A 22,110-nucleotide genomic window follows, 5' to 3' on the forward strand; every position below is an offset into this window, starting at 1 on the left:
GCGTCACTCTAGGCCAAGGCAGGTAAGAGCCTGTGGATTCCTCTACCCTTTCTTGCCCCGCCACAGTGACCTGTGTGTGTTTCCATGGTAAAGCTCTGAGACGGAAGCACCCTAGATCCCCCAAGCCACCCTCGGAGGAAAGCCACCCCAGCAGCATTGTGCTATGTATGAGCAAGAAAGTAAACTTTTATTGCCACTGAGGCTTCAGGGTTTGTTTATGCCGTAGTGCAACCTAGTTTAAGTTTACAGATACAGCCTTCCTGTGCCCTCATTTTCTCATCAGTGAAAATGGGGATAATAATAGCATTACTGTCGTAGAGTTGTTGTGAGGATCAAATGAGATCGTGGATGCAACCCTCTTAAGATGTAAAAATCTTACTTTTTAACGTTCTATGGGAAGATACAGAACAGTATGAAATGATCCTACATGCTCAGAGCAAGAAGGGCCCTGGGAACTTGAACTCACATTTCATGTTTAAATGAAGACACCGAGGCTTGGGGCAGAGGAGGGGATGCCTTGTTCAAGGTCATGCAGGTGAATGGTGGGAGAGTCAGGGCTGAACCCTGACTTTCTGAGCCCTGTCCAATGTACTTACAGACATATTTTGGTCCCTGCCCTCTAGGAACTCATGATCTAATTGGAAACAAGACAGGAATACTATGGAAAGATCATTCAAGATTCCATGTTATACCCAGATGCAGGAGTCACCAGGACAGCAAGGGTTCTGAGGGCCGGAGGAAGCCTTGGCGGGTCTGGGAAGTGGGCAGAGAAGGCTGATGGGATTTGAAGAACAGGTTTCAGCAGAAACAAGAAGTGGACAGAGGGCAATGGTGGGGGAGATGACAGTATAAGCCCAGGCCAGGAGAGAGGGAGGTCAAAAGAGCAGAGTGGTCCATAGAACGGATAGATCAAAGCATGGTCTGTTCAACCAGTTTGAGGGACATGTAGATTTCTTCCCCTTTTGGACCCCTATTATAAAGAGCACTGCACTAAACACCCCTCTGTGTGTCTGTGGATTTGGTCAGCTGAGATAGAGGTTTTATAGAGAAGAGAGGTTAGGTTGAACCGGAAAAGGTACAGTGGCCTGATTTGCAGGAATGGTGTTGTAGGGTTTGGAAGGCTTTTGAATGAGTGATACAGAGATGATTTGACTTAATTTTTCAGGCCCAGACCTCCCAGTTTCAATCACTCACTTACCAATTTTGGCCTATTCATGTGACAACTATACTGTTACTGACTCAATTTAAATTTTAGTCTGTCACTTTTAAACTCATACATTTATTTTAAAAGACTTTTTTATCACCATCATAGATTTTAAGTGCTATTTGCAATAATACAATATAACTATTAAAATAAATACAATGATAGCAAAACAGTATTATTAGATACAGCCATAATTGCCTGCCAGAGGCAGAGCAGAAGGCCTGATTCCTTCTGGTTCAAGGAAGAGGGATTATCAAGTGTTAAAGATAAAATAGCACAAGCCGAGAGTTTCTCCTTGGCTTCTTTCTATAGGACAGGGCAGGACTAAAAGGGGACTAACTTTCTCACCATGTGACTCAAAGAGGTCACTGGAAGAAGGCTTGCATTTGGCAGAAAGTGACTGGTAGACCACACCGAATGGGTGTCCTGTCCTCACAGACTGTCACCAGAATGAGGGCAAGTTCTTTTCTGGGGAGGTTTGATAGCAGTAGGGCCCAGGGGTGGAAGACTGAGCCAGATGATCAAAGTCTGCCTCTCTTTTTGATGGACATTAGGTTTTCTTGTATGGGACTGATGAGTCGGGTGGCGTATGGGGGTTCAGAACACAAAGAGAACAGATCTTGCTTACTGTCCCCCACTGTAGGTTGTAGAGACCCTAACTCTGCATCTCCTTCCCAATAAAAGAAGGGACCTCTGGACATTTTTTTTAAAAGACACTTTTTGGCATTACAAGGAGAATGGGAATTGCCTTCTCCCTGCACCATCCTCTGCAGTCCGGGCGGGTTCCGTGGACGCATGACCTGCACCGTCCCACAGAGCCCTGTGTTTGGAAGAGCACCACCTTGGTTTAATGCTCTGTTGTAGCCATCATTCCATAGGATACACACTGGCAGACAAAAAGGAGTCGGGCTCGCTGGGCACCATTGAGGAAAGAGCTACAGGATATATCTTAAAATTAAAAAAAAAAAAAGTTCTTGGACAGTATGTGCAGTATGGCTCTATTTGTAACAGCAAAAAATTCTTTAAATTTTTTAAACACACAAACACTTCATTATTCCATTTTCCTTCAACCGGCTGGTTAGTGATACGTCCAATTACCACTCTTGGAGGGTTAGCCTGGAGCTGGAGCAAGCATCTTTGATTTATTAATGTTTACTACACATACCCTTTTCTACCCACTTCTTGGACACTGCTAGGACCTTAGAGCATTCTAACTCCATTTACCCTCTTCCCGCTCGTCTGATGTTGGATCGTGTATTTTAATTCTCCCTATATATTTTCAACATTAGTTTTATTGTTTTATCCAGCCAAGATTCATTTGTATTTACCAGTATTTCCCTCTCTATTGCCTTGTTTCCTTTCTGAATATCCAAGCTTCCATCTGGGACCACTTTCCTTCTGCCTGAAGCATACCCTTTTGCATTTATTTTTATATTTGAGCCATTCATATGGTTCAAAATTCAAAAGTACAGAAGTGTGTTGTGATAGATCTCTTTCTCTCTCCTACCCCTGCCCCCAGCCAAAAACTATATATTTCCATATGCACATAGAACATTCCTTGGAAGGAAATACACCAAATTGAGAACAGTGGTTTGTCTACGTGGTCTGAAATGTTCATGCTGATACTATATTTATGTCTCCCATATGCAAAGAAAGAGAAAGTCAGGGACAGGCAGCCAGGGGACCCAGCCTCTTCTGAGTGACAGCCTCTCACTGTGTCCTGCCATGCATGCAGCTGTTCTGTTATACATGGACTTGTATGATCTTGGCCACAGCCCTGTGGGACACAAGAGGCAAGGTTCCTCAATCCCAGGACAGCTACTGACCATATCTCCCATTTTCGTGAGCACCTACTATGCCGGGTGCCACTTTATATTCACCATGTCACTCAATCTTCACCACAGCTCCACTGGTACTGTCACCATTTTGCAGATGAGCAAACTGAGGCAAAGAAAAGTTAGGTAATCTGCCCAGGAGGCAGAGCCAGGGTTCACACCAAACCCCAACAGTCCAACACCAGAGTCATGCTATCACAACCCCATTATACAGATGAGGAAACTGAGGCCCACAGAGATTGAGCCCTAGGCTCAAAGTCACTGAGTCAGTAGTGGCAGAACAAGAACTCACATCCATGACTTTTGGGGTTAAAATCCACAACCCTCCCCACTAATTTTTTTCTTCTGCACGTTAGAATCATCTGAGGAGGTTTCCGAATGCCATGTTCGGATGTTGGCCCAGACCAAAACAATCAGAATCACCGATCCTAGTTCTGTGCCTGCCTCACCTCCCAGGAGTTTCCAAGTGTAGCCAGGGTTGAGAACCACTATCCTTGCCCACAGGAGACAGGGCTCAGAGTCAGACTTCTTCAGTTCCTATATGTGTTCAAATTAAATTTCATTTAATCCAGATTTTGCCTCTAATTAGCTCTGTGACTTTGGGCACATTGCTTTAACAGTTCTGTGCTGCCTCAGTTTCCTCACCTGTCAGTTTGAATAACTCTAGTGTCTTCTTCATGTGATGATTGAATGAGACCATTCATATAAAGACTTGGAACACTGGCTAGCACAAGATCGGCTGTAAATAAATCCTACCCTTACTATAGTTGTTATCATTATTAGTATTATTTGCTGTGTGGCTTTGCATAAACCTGTCCGCCTCTGGGCCTCACTCAGGTCTATCTGCGAGCACACTGCGGGGTTTGGACTGCCGGGTCTTGAATGGTGTCTTCTAGCTCTGATGCGCCTTTGTTGTGATCAGCTGCCTGGGTCTCAGGCCTTCTCCACTTGCCCTCATGCTTGTGGAAGCTTGCTGTTTCTCGTGGATGCAGAGGCGGTGAGAGATCCTGCTTGGAGAACCAGGGACCGCTTCTGTGGGACAAGTCCAGCCTATGATTATGGTATTGGTCTTCTCACAGCCAGGATGTGCTGGGTTGTGCAGAGAGGAATTGCCCACTGAGGGGTGGCGGCTGACAAGGTGCCAGCTGACCCACGGAAAGGCAGGGGCCCTGGATGGAGGGTGCCTCAGAGAGGCAGGGTGGGGGCCGAGGCAGAGCTGGGGCCGGTGCCCACTTCCTACCAGTGCCCAGGGCACTTGGTGCCAGTCCTTGCCACCAAGTGCCATTCTGTACCAATGCATAATTCATGCCCCTGTGTGCCAATCTGTGCCAGCTTTAATTAGCTTCTAACTTTTTGTCATTCATTTTGCTCTGAACACCTTATAAATAAATGATGGGCGAGGGGAGTGGAGAGTGGGACAGGAATGGGAGGGAAGAAGCCTCTTTTCTTTGGCCACCCAGGGGAGAGGTGAGCTTCCAAGGCTGGGCCCAGGGAATCTCACACCCCTTGGCCTTTCTGGGGGGCCACCACGCTGCAGAGGGGTGGCCCCAGCCCACTCTGTCAGCCTTCCAGCCTGCTCCTCCACAAGCTGAGCGGGGCTGCCACAGCTGTGCCAGGCTCCAAGGGCTCACAAACTAAACTCGGGAGCACACGTCTGGTTTATGGTGGCAGGCGCTACCCCGGGAGAGGGCGCACGGGCTGGGGACTGCGGCGATGGCAGGAAGCAAGGAACAGCTCTTTATCAGCTGTGGGGTGGGGGCGTGAAAGGGGGAGCAGGAAGGGACGGGGAGGCTGCTATGCAGGAGCCACAGGAGAGGCGTCTGTGTGCTTTAAAAATAATCATCGACCCTCATGGGGAGGAGAGACTCGTCTGTGAGGGTGGCTCTGTTTTTACAGTTTGTAAAGCACTTTAATGTGTGTTTTTCTCTTTTGATCTGAATGGCAGCCTAGAGAGATGTTTCAGTGCCTGGGGGTTATCATGCCCATTTATAGCTGAGGAACCGGAGGCTGGGACCAGCAGGCTAGGACCTGTGTCCACTGCAGCCTGGTGGAGCGAGCCTCATGTTGCACCAGCCTGCCTTTCTTGGATTCTCAGGGGCAAGGTAGCAGGGGCAGAAAGCACCCCTGCAGAGGCTGGAAAGCCAAGGTGGAATGGAGTTTAGTTCCAGGTGGTTCCAGGGGTTGGCATGTTTAAAACAACAGATTTGGATTCCCTCCCTGCTTTCCACCAGCATTTGCTGAGAGTGCCAGGAAACCAGCTGGTTATTCGGTATGTGGGGATGCAAAGACACTGGAGGGGAGATGCCCCTTCCTCCAAGATGTCAGCCCAGGTCAGTCTGGGACAATGCACTCTCCCCTCTTCTCCTGTAGCCGGTCATGCTTTCCCCTCTTACTGTGTATCTGCACCTCCAAGCCTCCAGCATCACTTGCTGAAAACAACCTGGACTCCTGGTGAGGCCCCCAAATCCTTCACGATCCAGCCCTTGCTGCCTCTGCACAGCACGCTCCTTGGTCCAGCCCTATGGCCACACTACTTTAGTTTTCTCTAAACTTTGTGATACCCCGTGACCTCCACACACAGTCCCTGCTACCTCACCTGTCCTTGCTGGTCTTATCTTGCCAGGAACTCTTGCCTTTCAAGGCTCTGTTTAAGTGGTTTCTCCTGATTGGAGTCTTCCCTAATCTCCTTGGTCAGAGTGGACTGCATCCTGCTTGGAGTCTCCTCTGTCAACACTGAGCCTAGCCCCAGCCTAAAGGATGGCATCGTCCTACTGCTTCCCAGCTGTTTCTCTCTCTGTCTCTCCAACTGGACTGTAGCTTCTCTGAGGACCAAAATGATGTCATTTGCTTCTTTGTGTTCCCGGCACCCAGCCCATAGGCTGGCATACTGTGGGCCCTCCAGGAATATGTGTTAGATGAATGAACAAACACACAGCCCCTGCCTTCAAGAATCTTACAATCAAATGTGCTCTGGACTAAACATGAACCTGAAGCCACCATACAGATGTGGCTTCTTCTGGAGATCCCTGGGCAAGATACCCTGGATATGGAAGGAGCTGTCTATCACTTTTTTTGTTTCTTTCTCTTTTCTTTTTCATTTTGGGAAAGGGAAGGTAGCATTAGTCTAACAACGCTGACTCTATGCTACTACAATCACCGGAAGAATCATCAGATGGTCTGTAACAGGCAGGGTTCTCACGGTCGCTGGCAACAAAAATGAACTCTGGTGACTTGTTGCAGAAAATGAACTCACTAGTTAGTTAACAGGGGCAGGTTCAGCCAGAAGACTGGGGGACAGGCCCAGACAACAGATAGGAACCAAAGGAGGCTGGTGGCCAAGGATGTGGCCAAAAACAACCCAGGTCAGGTCTCAGGAGTCCTGGAGTCAGGGCTGGGTGCTTTGCATAGTTTCAAAACGATTATTGACTGTTTATAAATGTTATGACCCTTCTCGAGGTTCAAAGTTAAGAGTGGAGTTTTCTGACTGGCTCACCTGGGTCATGTGCTGGCCCTGCAGGCAGAAGGAGGACAAAGGAGGAGCTTCCTTTTTAGCTTCTGCAATGAAAGCAGGGCCTGGTCCTACCCCTTACTTCATACACTGGGGCTCCCCCAGTAGAAGTAGGGTTTGGATGATGCTAGGTCATGGGACGTTGGCGTCTCTGGCTCCTCGTGGCTGTCCAAGGGCATTCACATCCACCCCAGGAAGGAGGCTGGGCAGGCACCGTTCTCTCATTTTCAGAAATGGAAACAAGGCACAGACAGGTTCAGCGACTTGTCCAGATGACATAAGGTGGCAAGGGGTGCTTCTTTATCACACAGGTGTACCTTTCTTGATGCCCTAGGGGCTTGGAGAGGAGGCAAATGATTCCTGAGGAAGGGGATCTAGGGAGAACTTCGAGAGCTGTTGGGGAAACAGAGCTGACATGGTTTTGGGAATGGAAATTCCAGAAAGGCAGGAAGGTGAAAACTCAGGGAGCTCATCTCCTGGAATGAGGAGATTAGAATTTCTGAGATACTGGTTCACAGGCTAGAGGCTGGGTTCTTCTCCCCATCTCTGAGGCTCCTGCAAATGCCATCATCCTGCCTTTGGCTGGTTCATGTGCAGAGGAGCAAGCCTGCTATTCATCTCCAGGATCCAGTAGCTCCCGTGGCTCCCCGGGGAGAGTTCCTGTGCCACCTCCAGGCCTCTGCGCATGCTGGTGCTCCACCTGGAGGGCCCTTCTGCTTCTGCTGCCTATGGACCTCCTGATCATCGCAGCAGAAGCCAGCTCTGACGTCCCCTTGTCCAGGCAGCCTTTCTGGGCTCACGATTTCATAACAAGAAATCACCCCACTCTCCCTTGGGCTACTTGTCCATTTTGCCACACTTGCCTTGCTAGGTTGTAACTGATTTGTCTGCCCCTCTCTCCCACTGGGAGTGCCTTGAAGACAGGCTGGATGTCACTCACGTCTGCATCCCCAGAGTGTGGTCCTGGCCCATCCCCCTCAGGGTCATCCTCTCCTCGCTCTGTGGTGCTGCTCCTCATCACGGCAGGCTGACCCTGCACGCTCCCAGGCCCGCTGGCTTCAGGTGGGAGACGAGAGGGCTGCGGAAAGAAGCCAGGACGCGTCTCCACACTCCGCCGTCTCTGGCAGCAGCTGTGTTCCTGTGATTCGAGCCCACACCACACAGGCCCACTGTGGTCTCACCTCCCACTGTGTGCCCTGCTCCTGGTCACTCTACTCCCTCCCTCGTCCCTCCAGTCTAGGGGCAGCACACGCTCTGCTGTTGCTGCACTCTGGGTCACCTCGCCATCCAAAGCCCTTCCATTCCCTGTCTGTTACACACTCATGGTGGTTCTGTGGGCTGGCCGCACCCAAAATGACACCCCAGTTCCCAGCATGGTGCTTGGCACAAAGTGTAAGAGAAGGTTTGAGGGTTGGAGAACCCTGAAGAGCTCCTCTTCTCATGCTTTCATTTCACGAGTGGGGGAACACGAGGCCAAGAGAGGTCATGTCCAGTGCTGCCGCCACCCAGCTAGAGGTGATCTAGAACCCAGATACCAGTTCTCCAGACTCCTGGCTCCAGCACCCTGTGTGAAAGCATGACCTAAGACGCGTACGACCATGGCTCCAGTTCATTTGTCCAGCCGACTTGGCATCTCTGTTCTGTGACTGCACAGGCCTCTCACACAACATGTCCTAAGGGAGCTCCTGCTCAGGTCTCCATAGTGACCTCCTCAGAGGGCCCCACCACAGCAAACAGCACACTGTCTATCTACTACCACAAGCCAGAAACCCAGGAGTCTCCTTGACCCTTTGCTTTCTCACGCAGAACCACTCCCTCTCATGGCCCTGGAGCTTTTTGCCTCCTGAAAGTCACTTCTCTCTACTTCTACCCACCCGCTCATTCCAGGTCTCTGTCACCAATCACCTAGACACTGCAGCAGCCTGAGGACATGGAAGCAACCCCACGGCAGGGATTCGTTTGGGGCAAGCATGCACATGTGTGTGTGCGTGTGTGTGCACACGTGTGTGTGTTGCTCATTGACATATACTAAGTGTCTAAATTCACGGGGTTAGCTAACTTTTTCTGTAAAGGGCAAGCTGTAACTATTTTTGTTTTTGCAGGCCATACGGTTCCTGTTGAAATTCCTTATGCCTATAGTTGTAGTGTGAAAGGAGACACTCCAGGATAGGCCATGTCTGTGTGCCACTAAAATTTTACAAAAACATGTAATGGGGCAGATTTAACCTGTGGGTACCAGTGTGCTGACTCCTGGTCTAGAAAATTTGTTGGCACATAGTGTTTGACGAATAAATACTTTTAATTGAAGCAGTCTCTTCTAGTCAACTGTTGCCTCCCAATCAATTCTCTTTCTCTTTCTCTCCTTTTTTTTTTTTTTTTTTTGATAGAGACTTGCTCTTGCTCTGTTGCCCAGGCTGGAGTGCAGTGGCATGATCTCAGCTCACTGCCACCTCCAGCTCCTGGGTTCAGGCAATTCTCCTGTCTCAGCCTTGTGAGTAGCTGGGACTACAGGTGCACACCACCACACTCTGCTAATTTTTTCATATTTTTTAGTAGAGATGGCATTTGCTATGCTGGCCAGCCTGGTCTCAAACTCCTGAACTGAAGGGATCCGCCTGCCTCAGCCTCCCAAAGTGCTGGGATTACAGGCAGTGAGCCACTGTGCCTGGCCTCAATGCTTATTTTTCCTAACCATAAATCCAATCATGACACCCTAACCCCTCACCCTCCACTCCAACTACCTGCTTTAAAGCTTTCACTCTTTTTTTTTTTTTTTTTTTTTTCTTGATATAGGGTCTTGCTCTGTGCCCTAGGCTGGAGTGGTACAGTGGCATGAGCACAGCTCACTGTAGTCTTCAACTTTTTGGTTCACTCAGGTGAACCTTCCACCTCAGCTTCCTGAGTAGCTGGGACTACAGGTTCATGCCACCATGTCTGGCTAATATTTAAATTTTTTATAGAGATAAAGTCTTTCTACAGGTCTGAAACCTGGTCTGAAACTCCTGGCCTCAAGTGATCCTACTGCCTCAGCATCCCAAAATGTTGTGATTACAGGCGTCAGCCACCATGCTCAGCCTCTGAAGATTTCACTCTTAGGATAAATTAAGGCCAACACACCTGCACAGTCTGGCCCCTACTCTATTGTGGCTTTAAACTCACTGCCAAGGACTAGAGGGACCACTCAGTGACTCTGGGATCAGAGAGGGGGTGCTTAAAGCCAACAGATGGTGCAGGCTCACCTAGGCCAAATGCCTGCCTACCCACCCCCCCCCCCAAGCTTCCTGGGGGCGTTTCCTCATTCACTGGAGGCACGGAGTTCTCCCTGTCCTATCTGGACTTCCAACACATGCCAGCTCCTTCCCACCTTTGCACAACTTGACTTCGATTGCGGGCACCAAACCATTGTTCCTGGCCCAGCTGTTTCCCGTAATGGGCAAGTGGGCCCTTTGCACATGCTGTTTCTCCTGCCTAAAACTCCACTCTCGCCCTTGCTCATCCTTCAGCTCAGTCATCTCCACCAGGAGGTTTTCCCTGATCCCCTAGGCCAGGTGCCATTAAAGCACTCTTCTTCCTAGCTCTGATTCTGGCTGTAATTTTACCTGCTCATGTGTTTCATTGATGAATGTCCACTACAGGAGCTTCATGGGCACAAGGACCAAGCCTGTTTTGTTCTCCATCCTATCCCCAGAACCTATTTCAGTTGGCTAGCACATAGCAGTGACTGTGAATCAATGAATAATGAATGAGTGAATGGTAAGGAACTGGAGCTTTGGAACCAGATAGATTCTGGGTTCAATATCCGACTCTAGCACAGGGGCAAGTCCCCAGCTTCTTCCTAAAGACTGTTTCTCACTGTAAGACTGGTATAACGGCAGGACCAACCGGAAAGGCTTTGTTGTAGATAGAGTTGAGGCCCAGAAAGTCTCAGCCTAGAGCCTGGCTCGGGGCAGGTACTGTCAATGTACTGACTGGAACAGTGACAGCTCCAGAAATCCTGTCATGTGAGAAATAGTTTTTAAAAATCACAACATTTAGCCCCGGGGAAGTAAAGATCAAAGGTAGGGAATAAACCTCTTCCATTACCTACATATGGACCCTTCCTGGATCCACCTATCTCAAAAAGCCATAAAGTCTCTGTTCCCACAGATGTGCAAAAACAGGCTGGGAGATCATGACTCGGGCGCTGCAGGCGGGGCTCCCGCAGGGGTGAGGACGCCTAGGTGACCTCATGGGTCTCCTCCAACCTGGGGTCCCCCATTTCTAAGCACCTGGGGCATCTTGAGCTCGAGTAAGGGAGGAGGCCCAGGAGGGAGCGTACGAGTGGGGTGGGCAAAGGCAGCTGGTTGGAGAGAAGCGTCGGCTAAGCGGCCCCAAGGACTAGAGGGACCGCTCAGCGACTCTGGGAGCAGAGAGGGGGCGCTTAAAGCCAACAGATAGCGCGGGCTCACCTAGGCCGAGCGCCCGCTCACCGGCCCGGGCTTCCCAGGAGCGTTACCTCGCTCCGCCTGAGGCACGGGGCGGACGCGAGGCTGGGCGGGCCCTCATCCCCTGTGCGCCCCTCTGCGGGACGGCGGGCGGCCCCGCAGGGCAAGGCTCTGTCTCGCACCTGGGGCCGATTCCGCGGGCTTCCTCCCTGCCCCTTTGGGGGATTCGTGGAGTTGCCACAGCAGCCGGTGCCATGACATCGGCAGAGGGCAGCTTCGCCAGCACTGAAATATTCATGCCCTGAGCGCCCGGCGGGGATCGGCGCCAATCCCGGGGGTCCGGGAGGGCCGGGGCGGGGGCTGGGGGGGCTCCTGGCGGCCCGAGGGGTGGGGGAACGCCGAGCACGGGCAGGCTCGCGGGCGGGGCGAGGCGGGAGGTGAGGGAGGGAGCGGCGGGAGGCGGGGTCTGGGCGACGGGGGCCGAGCGGGGCGGGGGAAGCGAGGGAAAGTTGATCGTGGACTTGAGCGTCGGCGGCGGCTCGGGAGAGAGAGAGACGCGGGCTGCGGGCGCGATGCTCCGCCAGAGGACAAGTCCGACGGCGGCCGGACGCTGAGCCGGGCGGGGCGGGGCAGCCCGGCTCGGGCATGGAGCGCGGGGTGGCCGAGCCTCGGAACGTTTGGGGCGCGCTTCGTCCGAGCCCCCGGCGCACCTGAAGTTGCGAGCGGCGAGCGGCGAGCGGCGAGCGGGCGGCCCGAGGGGACCAGGTAGCAGCCGGCACGCGGCGGATGAGCCTTCGCACCGGCGGCGAGACGCGGCGGCTGCCAGGGGCCCGAGAAGGCGGCCCGCGGGGGCCTATCCGGCGGAGAGCAGAGCCCGAGGCGCGGCGCGGCGTCGCTGCACACACGCACACGGTACCCGGAGCCGCGCACCGCCCCTTCCCTCCTCGCTTCCCTCGCCTTCCCCTCGCCGTTCGCCCGCCGCGCGGCGAGAAAGTTGCTGGTGACCGCAGCTGCCGAACCACTTGTTCCCAGCGCGGCCATCGCCCGCGGCGGGCGCTCGGGGCCTCCTTCGGCCCCGGGCCCCTGGCCCCAGCCCCGCGTCCTGCTCCGAGTTCCCAGCCCGACGCGCGGCAAGTTTGATTCCCCGGGAACTCGAATTCCATTCGCGTTAGCCTTGGGAGGACAGGCATCCCATCCCCCATCCCCGGTCCTGGGACCGCGAACATTCGGGGGCTTTGCTCTCGGCTCTTGGGAGAGGGTCCAGGTCTGGGGTGGGGAGATTTTAGGAAGTGGAGGGCGTTGAGATCCAATCCCATCCCCTCTTGAGCTCTGGGTCCCCATTTGGACAGTGGGGATGGGGTGGGGCGCACCCCTACCGGGCTGGGTAGCGGCGCTGAAGGGAACTAAAGGCAGGTAGATCTCCCCTCCCCTTATCATGTCCCTGTGCCCGCGGGAGACCCCAGGGGACTTAATGCATCCTCCCAAATTCGGTCCAGCTGTGGGAAGACGCGCCCCTCGCGGAGCCGGGAGCCTTATGCGGCTCTCGCTTCGCCTTCTGGCCCCGGAGTTGGCCCGTTACGAGGCGTGCTGGCTGCCCTTAGGGGCTCCCACCACTGCCCCGCGTCTCCACCGTAGGTCAGCCCGGGACTTGGGCAGAGCCCGCGTGTTCCAAGGAGGTGGCGGCGCCAGCCGGCGGGCACTTTGCCTGGCTTTCCCGGAGCGGGCACCTAGAGAGGCTGCCTCCGTGCTGTCAGCAGAGATCCGGTGCCAGCCGCCGCCCCACTGCGACCCCAGCCCCAGCCCTAGTGCTGTCAGCGGTCCACTGGGAGGAAATTAGCCTTTCCTCAGTAGTCAAACGTCCCCATCCTCCCTAGTAATTCAAAGCAGAGCCTTCTTTTTTTGCGTCCTTTGCCCTCTCAGACCAGAGCTGGCAATGACCTCGCCTTCCAATCCCTTGGCAAGTGCCGCCACCCTAATTTGTATTTCGAAATAAGCTAGAGAGACACATGAGGAGTGTGTGTGTGTGTGTGTGTGTGTGTGTGTGTGTGTGTGCGTGTGTGTTGAGGGAGTCAGACCCTCACACAGGAAAGAATTATTGGCGGCGGGGCGGGGCGGGGCGGGCTTGTAGAACCTAGTTGGGGCCAGGTGTGTGGTGTTGATGAGTCAGCCCATGGTGGGGAGAGCTGGCTTGGAGTTAGTGCTTGGTTCTTGGTTCGTGTTGCAGGGGTAGGTGCACTGTGGTCAGCACCTACAGGGATGGGGGCACTAGATGTCACTCTGCCAAGGAGAAGCTGGGAAGGGATCCCTTGGCTGGGCTAACAGCAGTGCTTGGCTCTGGCTGCTAGGGCTGGGAGGGCAGGAAGGCCTAACGTCTCATGATAGAGGGTGGGTGTACCCTATGAGCTGGGAAGGTGGCACACAGAAGCGACTGGTGTGAACCAGGAAGCTCTGCCGGCATTGTTGGAGGACAGCAGTGAGGGGTGGGAGGCTAGCATCCTGACCTAGCATCCTGGCCTTATCTGTGCTGGGCCCCCATATACTTCTCTGTCTTGGCCTTCCTCACCTCCAGACATCTGGGCTCCTCATGTCTGCTTACCAAATGGCTTGATTTGAGAGGCGTGATGTCAGATAGTCCTGGTTGCCTCCTGAACAGCTCTCCCACCCAATAAGCTACCTTACCTGCAGTTTCACCATTTGAGGTTCATTTATTTGAACCAAATATGTTAAAGGGAACCTTCCTGAAGTGCTCATTTAAAATGCACGTTCTTCTGGGAGGGGAAGGTCTAGTGGAACCTCACTCCTCTGAGTGTGGGCTATGGGTATTAAGCATTGGCATCACCTGGGAACTTGTTAGAAATGCAGACTCTTGGGCCCCACCCCAGACCTTCTGAATCAGAATCTGTTATTTCATGAGATCCTTGGGTGACTCATGTGCTCAGTAAAGTTTGAGCTCTGGTCCACAGTGCCTTCTCTAAGAGGCATTACATAGTTCCTTGGTGCAGGGTGTTGTATAGGGCAGTGGAGAAGAACACAGATGAGAATGAGATGGAAACTTCTTTCTCTGGCTAGTTTTGCTAGGTTTGGATTAATAGTCCACCACTGGCCCCTTCGGGTTGTACCACACTAATGCCACAGAAGTGTCTGTTTTAGGGTCTTTTTTTGTTTTTGAGATGGAGTTTCGCTCTTGTTGCCCAAGCTGGAGTACAGTGACACGATCTTGGCTCATTGTAACCTGCGCCTCCCAGGTTCATACGTTCTCCTGCCTCAGCTTCCAGAGCAGCTGGGATTATAGGTGCCCACCACCACATCTGGTTAATTTTTTTGTATTTTTAGTAGAGACGAGGTTTCCTTATGTTGGCCAGGCTGGTCTTGAACTCCTGTCCTCAAGATCCACCCACCTAGGCCTCCCAAAGTGCTGGGATTACAGTGATGAGTCACCATGCCCAGCCTGTTTTAGGGTCTGTTAAACAGACTAGAATAACTAATAATTCAGCTTTGTGTGCAATCAAAACTGAACATGGAACCAGGTGCAGTGGCGAACCCCTGTATTCCCAGCTACTTGGGAGGCTGAGGCAACAGGGCTGCTTGAGCCCAGGAGTTCGGCACTGTAGTGTGCTAGGATCGTGTCTGTGAATATAGCCACTATACTCCATGTCGGACAATATAATGAGACCCTGTCTCTAAAAAAAAAAAAAACAAACAAAACCAAACCCAACAAAAATTCCTGTGCATGGGCCAATAGGAGGTGAGTGGAGGGGTGCAGGGCTTGCAGAAGCTGGATGTACACACTCCGCCTCTAGGACGCCTGAGAGGTATTATCAATGGGTCAGTCCATCTGGGAGGGGCAGATGAAGTGGAGAGTAGTTACTTGATTCCTTCTGCTTTCGGGACAACATCTGCCCAGTCTCAGGCCACTGCATCCCAGCCTGGACGACAGAGTGAGACTCCTTCTCAAAATGAATAAATAAATAAAAATATAACAAGGTTAATAAGTCTCACTGTTTTCTTGAACCCACAGGTTTTAATGCATAAAGATGATTGTACAAACTGACCTAATTGCTTTTGAACTCATTTTCAAATTCAGTTTTAGTTGTTTTTTAAACATTTTATTTTGAGCCTTGATTTGGGTTCCTCTTGGCACTGGGCAATCTTGTTTGTCCATTAATAGATGAGCAAGGTTGTTTACAAGTCAGACTGTACTGGATAGGTTATTTCAGGGTAGGAGTACTTTGCCTTTGGTAGAGAAGTGAGGATCAGATTGGGTTCTACCGAATTCCAGCGTGCGTGATATGGGTGATGCTGATGCTGCTCAGGAGTCGTCAACTCCAGGAAGCTCTCCTGAGTCCTCAGGTGGGATGGCTGGTGCGGGTGGGCTGTCTCTCCAGCCTGTGCTTCCCTCACGCACGGTCCTTCCTTGGTGTTTCTTACTATTCTGCGTTGCTCTGGCCTCTCTGTAGCCACTAAGCTCTTGCAGGGCACAGGCTGCTGCTTTTTCCTCCACACTAGTGGAGTAGTTGGTACTCAGTAACTATTCACTGACCAAATGGGTTATTGCTGGGTGATTATTGCTGGGTGATGGCTCTCCTACCTTCTCCAGCCCTATTGTTAGTGATCATTAACACACCAACCGTTTTCTGTGCCTATATCCAGCTTTAAGTATTCGTGGTGGTTACTTTCAAGATGGGTGGCAAAAGCCCATCTTGCTATACTCTGGACTCTAGCCATCTGCCCTTGGACATTTGTTTGCCTAGGATGCAGACAAAAGAGTTAAGCAGGGCCAAATGTAAGATAATAGAGAGTGGTGGGGACTCGGGAGAGCTGAAAAGTAGAGGCCCGATAGAGAAGGGGCAACGGTAGGCAAAACCCATCTATGTGATAGAAGTTGGAATAATGGTTACCCCAGGGGCGTAATGACTGGGGAACAGGGGTGCTTCTGGCATGCTGGACATTTCTCTGACTTGATCTGAATGCCTGCAGTAGTGATGAATGATCATTTTTGCAAAAGAGCCAATTCAGAAAACATTAGAACATTTACAGGCCCTGTGTATTTGAATTCAACATGAAAATGGTTTTATTGAATCCCATAGGGCAGAAAACGCATGTTCTTACCAAGCTTTTTGATGAGAAAGGTGTCAGCCAGAAAACTGGCATATTTAAGAGGTAGCCACATGGAGACAGCTTTCTAGTCTGAGTGTGAAAGTTGATCAGGATCTGTCATGGAGACGGGGGTGGGCCGCTGCTGCTGCCCACAGCTCCATGTGTTTGGGCCTCAGGATTCGTGGTCTTGGGGCCTGTGTCACCTCGATCATAAATGTTGGCAGAGCGTGGTGTATTGGTGAGGGGAATGGGAATATCAGACAGCCCTCCTCAGCCTCAGGGGCTGCAGTCTGTGTTGCTGAGAGTGACACAGCAGGCTGTTTTAGCATTCAGATTTTTTACATATTCTAAAACCCCAGGCAAGTGTTGGTTATTATTATGATCATAATGCATTCCCTTCATGATTTTCATAAGGCAGTTTGGAGGCCGACAGACTTGGTATTGAGCACCATTTCTTCCGCTAGTGCTCTGGAGCCTTGGGTCTGGTATGTAACCTGGCCCCGTCCTTGGTTTTCTCATCTGTAAAATGGGAATAATTTTCAGTTGCCTTGTAGGCTTGCTATGAGCATTAATAAGAGGGCAACTACAGACAATGCCTTGTGTATAGTACCTGGTACATAGTGTACATGCAAAATGTAGTAGCTTCTATTATATCCCTTTGGCTTACTTATATGTTAGGCATATTCTAGTAAAGAGTTGAAACCTCTTCTTATTTTCTGAGCTTGACAATTTATACATTCATAAATTGAATTCTTCCTGAATATGTGTGGATGTGTGTGGGGAGGGGGTGTTGCAGTTTTTCATTTGTAATTACTTACTGATAACATTTAAAACTCCAGCAGTCCATATAAACATCTAGACTTCTGGCATAGAACTGGCAAGACTGTGTCCATGTTCCCAGTCAACAGTTGTTGGTTGAAGCTGAGTTGGAGTTATCCCTTTTATTTGTTTTGTTTTAAAAATTATTTAGTGGGTCAGGCACAGTGGCTCATGCCTGAAATCCCAGCACTTTGGGAGGCTGAAGCAGGAGTTCATTTGAGGTCAGGAGTTCGAGACCAGCCTAACCAGCATGGCGAAACCCCATCCCTACTAGAAATGTAAAAGAACTAGCTGGGCATGGTGGTGCATGTCTGTAGTCCCAGTTTCTTGGGAGGCTGAGGCAGAAGAATTGTTTAAACCCAGGAGATGGAGCTTGCAGTGAGCCAAGATCGTACCACTGTACTCCAGCCTGGGTGACAGACCGAGGCCCTGTCTCAAAAAAAAATAATAATAATAATGGAAGAATACGTATATAAAATAAGGTAAACAGATCTTAAATGGAGTTGGTGAATTTTCACATACCTATACACCTGTGTCACTGCCTGACTGCCATGAAGATCCGAAACATCTCCGGCGCCTTGACAGCCTCTCTTATGCCCCCTCCCAGGCCATATTATCCCACTCTAGAAGGGACTACTGTTCTGACTTCACTCTGACTTCTGCTACCCGTGTGAGTTTTGCCTGCAGGCCACCTTTTAGATTTACATGAGCTTGCAGTTCTCCACAGTCCTACCCATTCCCTATCGCCTCACTTTGGACCCCACTTTATTCGTTTCCACTATCCCCTTCTTCCTTTAGCCATTTGAGTTTGTGACTATACTCAAGGCCCAGAAGTGTTCTCAGAGACCGGGTAGTCTTACCATTTTACAAGTGGGAAACTGCAGCCTGGAGTCAGAGAGTAAGCTTGTTCAAGGACCCCAGATGAAGCTGGGCCTGAATGCTGGCCGGTCCAGGGCAGAGTCCTGCTCCTCCCGCTCCAGCACAAAGAGCATTGAGGAGGGCGGGCATGCCTTTGTCTCCCACACCTCAGCAGTCCCGGGCCTGGCCCCGCAATCAGCCACCAAGAGCCTGCCTGCTGATCAGTCAAAGAGGGTGAGAGATTTTTTTCTGGGCTGTGTCTTCCTGGAGATGCATCTTCCTTGAGGCAGGCTGTTAGTAACATTGCCTTCCTCTTTAAAGGCCATGCTCCATTTGGAGAGGACCTGAGATGCCATTTGTGACAAGGGCTATGCACACCACCTTGATTGTGTCTGTTTCTGAAAGAAGGCTGTAATTTGGGAGCCAGTGTGAAAGCAAGAGAGGGAGGGAAGTAGAGACGACAGCAAGAGAGAGAGAGTGGCAGGGCAGAAAGGGAAAACGGAAGGGGCAGCTGCGACCCTGTCTGGGTATCCGTTTGTGTCACTAATTCTGTCCCCAAGGAATGCTGCCTTTCCCTGGCTTTGGGTTACTGTGGGCTGAGTCCCTCTAAGGGGTGCCCTGTAGCTCTGCCCACTTTTCTTCTGTTCTTTACCTACAGAGACAGGAGCTTAGCCATCCTTCCCCAGCTTATAAGGGACTTTGTTCTCCTCCAGCCGCCCATGTTTCTTCGCCTGCTCAAAACTGCCCCTGTCCAAAGAGGAGGCTGGTCTTGCCCTTCTTTCCTGGAGCCAGGCTAGCTGATGTCATCTCCAGGGAACCAATAGTGAAGAAACTCGAGGCCAGGCCTTTCTCAGACACTCTGGGGGTGCCCAAAGGTTTGTCTTAGAGGGTGAGGCACGGGTGAACTTTTTTTTTTTTTTTTTTTTTTTGAGACAGTGTCTTGCTCTGTCGTCCAGGCTGGAATGAGTACAGTGGTGCCATCTCAATTGACTGCAACCTCCACCTCCCGGGTTCAAGCGATTCTCCTGCCTCAGCCTCCTGAGTAGCAGGGACTACAGGTGCATGCCACCATGCCTGGCTAATCTTTATGTTTTTAGTAGAGACGGAGCTTCACCAGGTGGGCCAGGCTGGCCTCAAACTCCTAACCTCAGGTGATCCGCCTGCCTTGGCCTCCCAAAGTGCTGGGATTACAGGTGTGAGCCACGGCGTCCAGCCACAGATGGACTTTCACTAGAAAACCAGCACACAACTGGGTGGTGGGGTAGGGAAGCCTTCTAGACCCATCTGTCTGTGCTTTAGGATCTCACATCTACCATTGGGGAGGCCCTTTATTTAGCCATTCCCCAGCCAGTACTGAGCATCACCTACGTCCCAGCCTCCGTCTAGCTGCTGGGGCTTCATGCTGAGACTCCACAGCTGCACTGCCCAGTAGAAAAGTAATGCAAGCCACATGTGTAGTTTTTAATTTTCTAGTATCCACTTTAAAAAAGTTGAAAGAAGCAGTTTTGTTTTGTTTTGTTTTTTTGAGGCAAGGTCTTCCTCTGTTGCCCGGGCTGGAGTGCAGTGGTGAGATCACAGCTCAATGCAGCCTTGACCTCCTGGGCTCAAGTGACCTTCCCACCTGAGTCTCCCAGGTAGCTGGGACTTCAGGTGTGTGCCACCACACCTGGCTAAGTTTTTAAATTTTTTCTAGAGATGGGGTCTTACTATGTTGCCCAGGCTGGTCTCAAACTCCTGGGCTGAAGTGATCTACTTTGATCTCTTAAAGTGGTGGTGGTGTTACAGGTGTGAGCCACTGTGCCCAGATGTGAAATGATGTTTTCAGGACTGATTTTACTTGTCCCAGTATATCCAAGCTGTTAGCATTTCAACATGGAATCAGTAGAACAAATCATTAATATTTGATGTTCTTTTTTATAGGGCATTTTCAGAATCCAGTGTGCATTTTGTCTTTATAGCACATCTCAATTTGGACTCCGTGTCCTTGTTTTCTAGAGGGGACCGTCCATGCATCCCCCTCTCAGCACATCTCAAATGCTCAGTGTGGTGGCTACTGTATTGCCCTGGGGAAGATAGTAAGTACACATATAAGGTGATGACGGTGCCACAGAGAAATCCGATGGGGTAATTGATGTGCTAGAGGAAGAAGACGGAGTGGTCAGGGGAGGCCTCTTGGAGGATGGGAAGAGGTGGTCTCTCCCCTGGAGCAGAACCCTGGTGGGGCTGGGGGAGGGAAGTGGTAAGGAATGGGGCTATGCGTGCACAGGCAACCTCCCCTGCACCCCCACACTCTATAGGACACCTGTGGAGTGGATAACAGTATTTTAGAAAAGTTTCTCTCTGCCAGGGCAGTGGCTCCTGCTTATAATCCCAGCACTTTGGGAAGCTGAGGCGGGTGGCTCATGAGGTCAGGCGTTCGAGACCAGCCTGACCTGCCTGGCCAAACAGGGTTTAGTAAAACCCCATCTCTGCTAAAATACAAAAAAAAAAAGAAAAAAGAAAAAAGAAAAAAAATTAGCCAGTCATGGTGGCATGTGCCTGTAGTCCCAGCTACTCAGGGTTTGAGGTAGGAGAATGCTTGAACCCAGGAGGTGGAGGTTGCAGTGAGCTGAGATCATGCCACTGCACTCCAGCCTGGCAGCAGAGCAAGACTCCGTCTCAAAAAAAAGAAAAGAAATGAAAAGTTTATCTCTGGGGTGGGTGAGTGGGGGGGGGTGTGTGTGTGTGTGTGCGCGCGCGCGCACACACGCACACACCTCCCCATCTCTGTGCTCTTTCTGTGAGAAGGATAAGTATTGAATTCATCTTTTCTGTTGCTTTTCGCTCTTGGGAGCTTTCCAGGCAGGGAGTGATACACCCTGGAAAGCTAAGGAAATTGTAGCAGTGTGTAGTGTTTGGGGCTTCCCTCTGGGGAGGAGGGTCTGGCCTGTCCACAGCAGAGGAGGCTTGGATGCCCCTTGGGCACTTAGCAAACCTGGGGCAATCTTTGGGCACAGAAGCTCTGGGGCCAGGTAAATGCAAACTTTCTGTGCTGTCCGAACATTCCCTGTGATTGACCCTGGGCCAAATGTGTCAGGGTCCCCCCAGGAGGCATTCAGGTACCTTCAGGGTCCAGGCAGCTGGGAGGACACTGTGGCAAACTGCACATGCTCAGTAGTCTCATAAAAGGGGCTACTGCTACTATTTTGTCTGTGTTGCCAAGCAGGGGTACAGAATAGCTTTTAGGCTGGACGGACCCTTTGATTTTTCAAAAGAATCCAAACATGATTTTTTTTAGGAAGCAAAAAATCTTTCTATTTCAGATGTTAGCAGTGAATTCAATATTTGAAAACACAGAGAGGCCATTCATTCATTTAGGAAATGGTCATTGAGCCCTTATTGTGTGCCAGGTGCTGTTCTAGGCCCTTGGGGCCCCTCAGTGGCCCCTACCCTTGTAAAGTGTCTCTGGTAGGGAAAACCCTTCAGCAGGCTGCGTGTGGCCCATAGTGGCCAGTTTATGATCACGGATGTAGAGGTTATCAGAGCTGACAGTAGTAATGAGAAACGTTGGTTAAGCACTTACTGTGTGCCAGGCCCTGAGCTTAGCACTTCACCTAAAATACCTCACTTAGTCCTCACAACAACCCTGTGAGTTAGGGGCAGCTGTTACTCATATTTTACAGGTGAGAAATATGAGGCACAGAGAGGTTAAGCAATTTGCTCAAAGTCACATAGCTTGCAGGCAGCGAGGCAGATTTTTGCACCAAGGCAGTCTGACTCTTCGATCATTAATTTGTACTGCACTTACAGAAGGCCAGAGCCTAACTCTTTGCTATACATTTGGAAACTGAACTCAAGAAAGGACAAAGGTCCCACCTCAGATCCACAGAGAGGCAATTGACAGAGCTGGGACTGGGGTTTGGTTTAACCCCTTTCAATAGCCCTGCCAGGTGTGTTTATTATAGTCTAAAACTTCCCCAATAATTGATCCTGGGCCGAGGCTGAATGTTCAGGTGCCTCCAGCATTTGGGCAGGGGATGTAAGAGAGTGAGTCTGGCTAGTATTTAAATATCCATGGGATTGAAAAGGTAGATGGTCATCTACCCCAAGCAGGTTGCCCCCATCTGGAAGGCCGTGTATGTAAGGGTCTCTTCACTTGCCTGGACCCCAGCGCTTCCCACCTGGAAACTTAGGGGTTTGTATGCAGTGGTGCCTATAATTTAACCCCAATCCTACACCTTTCTCTGCCATTGGCAAGGCTGACTCAGGAGTTCCTGGGTATTTCTGGCTATGCATATTAGTCATAAGGTGACCTCAGCCTGGGCTTTCTGGGTCTTGACCCAGGTAACCTCATCAGAGAAGCTTGGTCCTGTTGTTTTATCATGT

The 22,110-nt window shown here is 51.0% G+C and overlaps 1 protein-coding gene across 5 annotated transcripts in view; it reads left to right on the forward strand.

Moving 5' to 3' along the window:
- The first annotated feature begins 11,480 nt into the window (after positions 1–11,480).
- The window catches only part of CDH23 (cadherin related 23), a 423,515-nt gene continuing 412,885 nt past the window's right edge, over positions 11,481–22,110 (forward strand). For all 5 annotated transcript variants that reach the window (XM_074382361.1, XM_074382354.1, XM_074382359.1 and 2 more), the window contains exon 1: positions 11,481–11,883. The gene's annotated coding sequence lies outside the window, so the exon portion shown is untranslated. The remainder of the gene's footprint in view (positions 11,884–22,110) is intronic.

The sequence above is a fragment of the Saimiri boliviensis genome, chromosome 12, assembly GCF_048565385.1.
Source record: "Saimiri boliviensis isolate mSaiBol1 chromosome 12, mSaiBol1.pri, whole genome shotgun sequence".
Lineage (NCBI taxonomy): Eukaryota > Metazoa > Chordata > Mammalia > Primates > Cebidae > Saimiri > Saimiri boliviensis.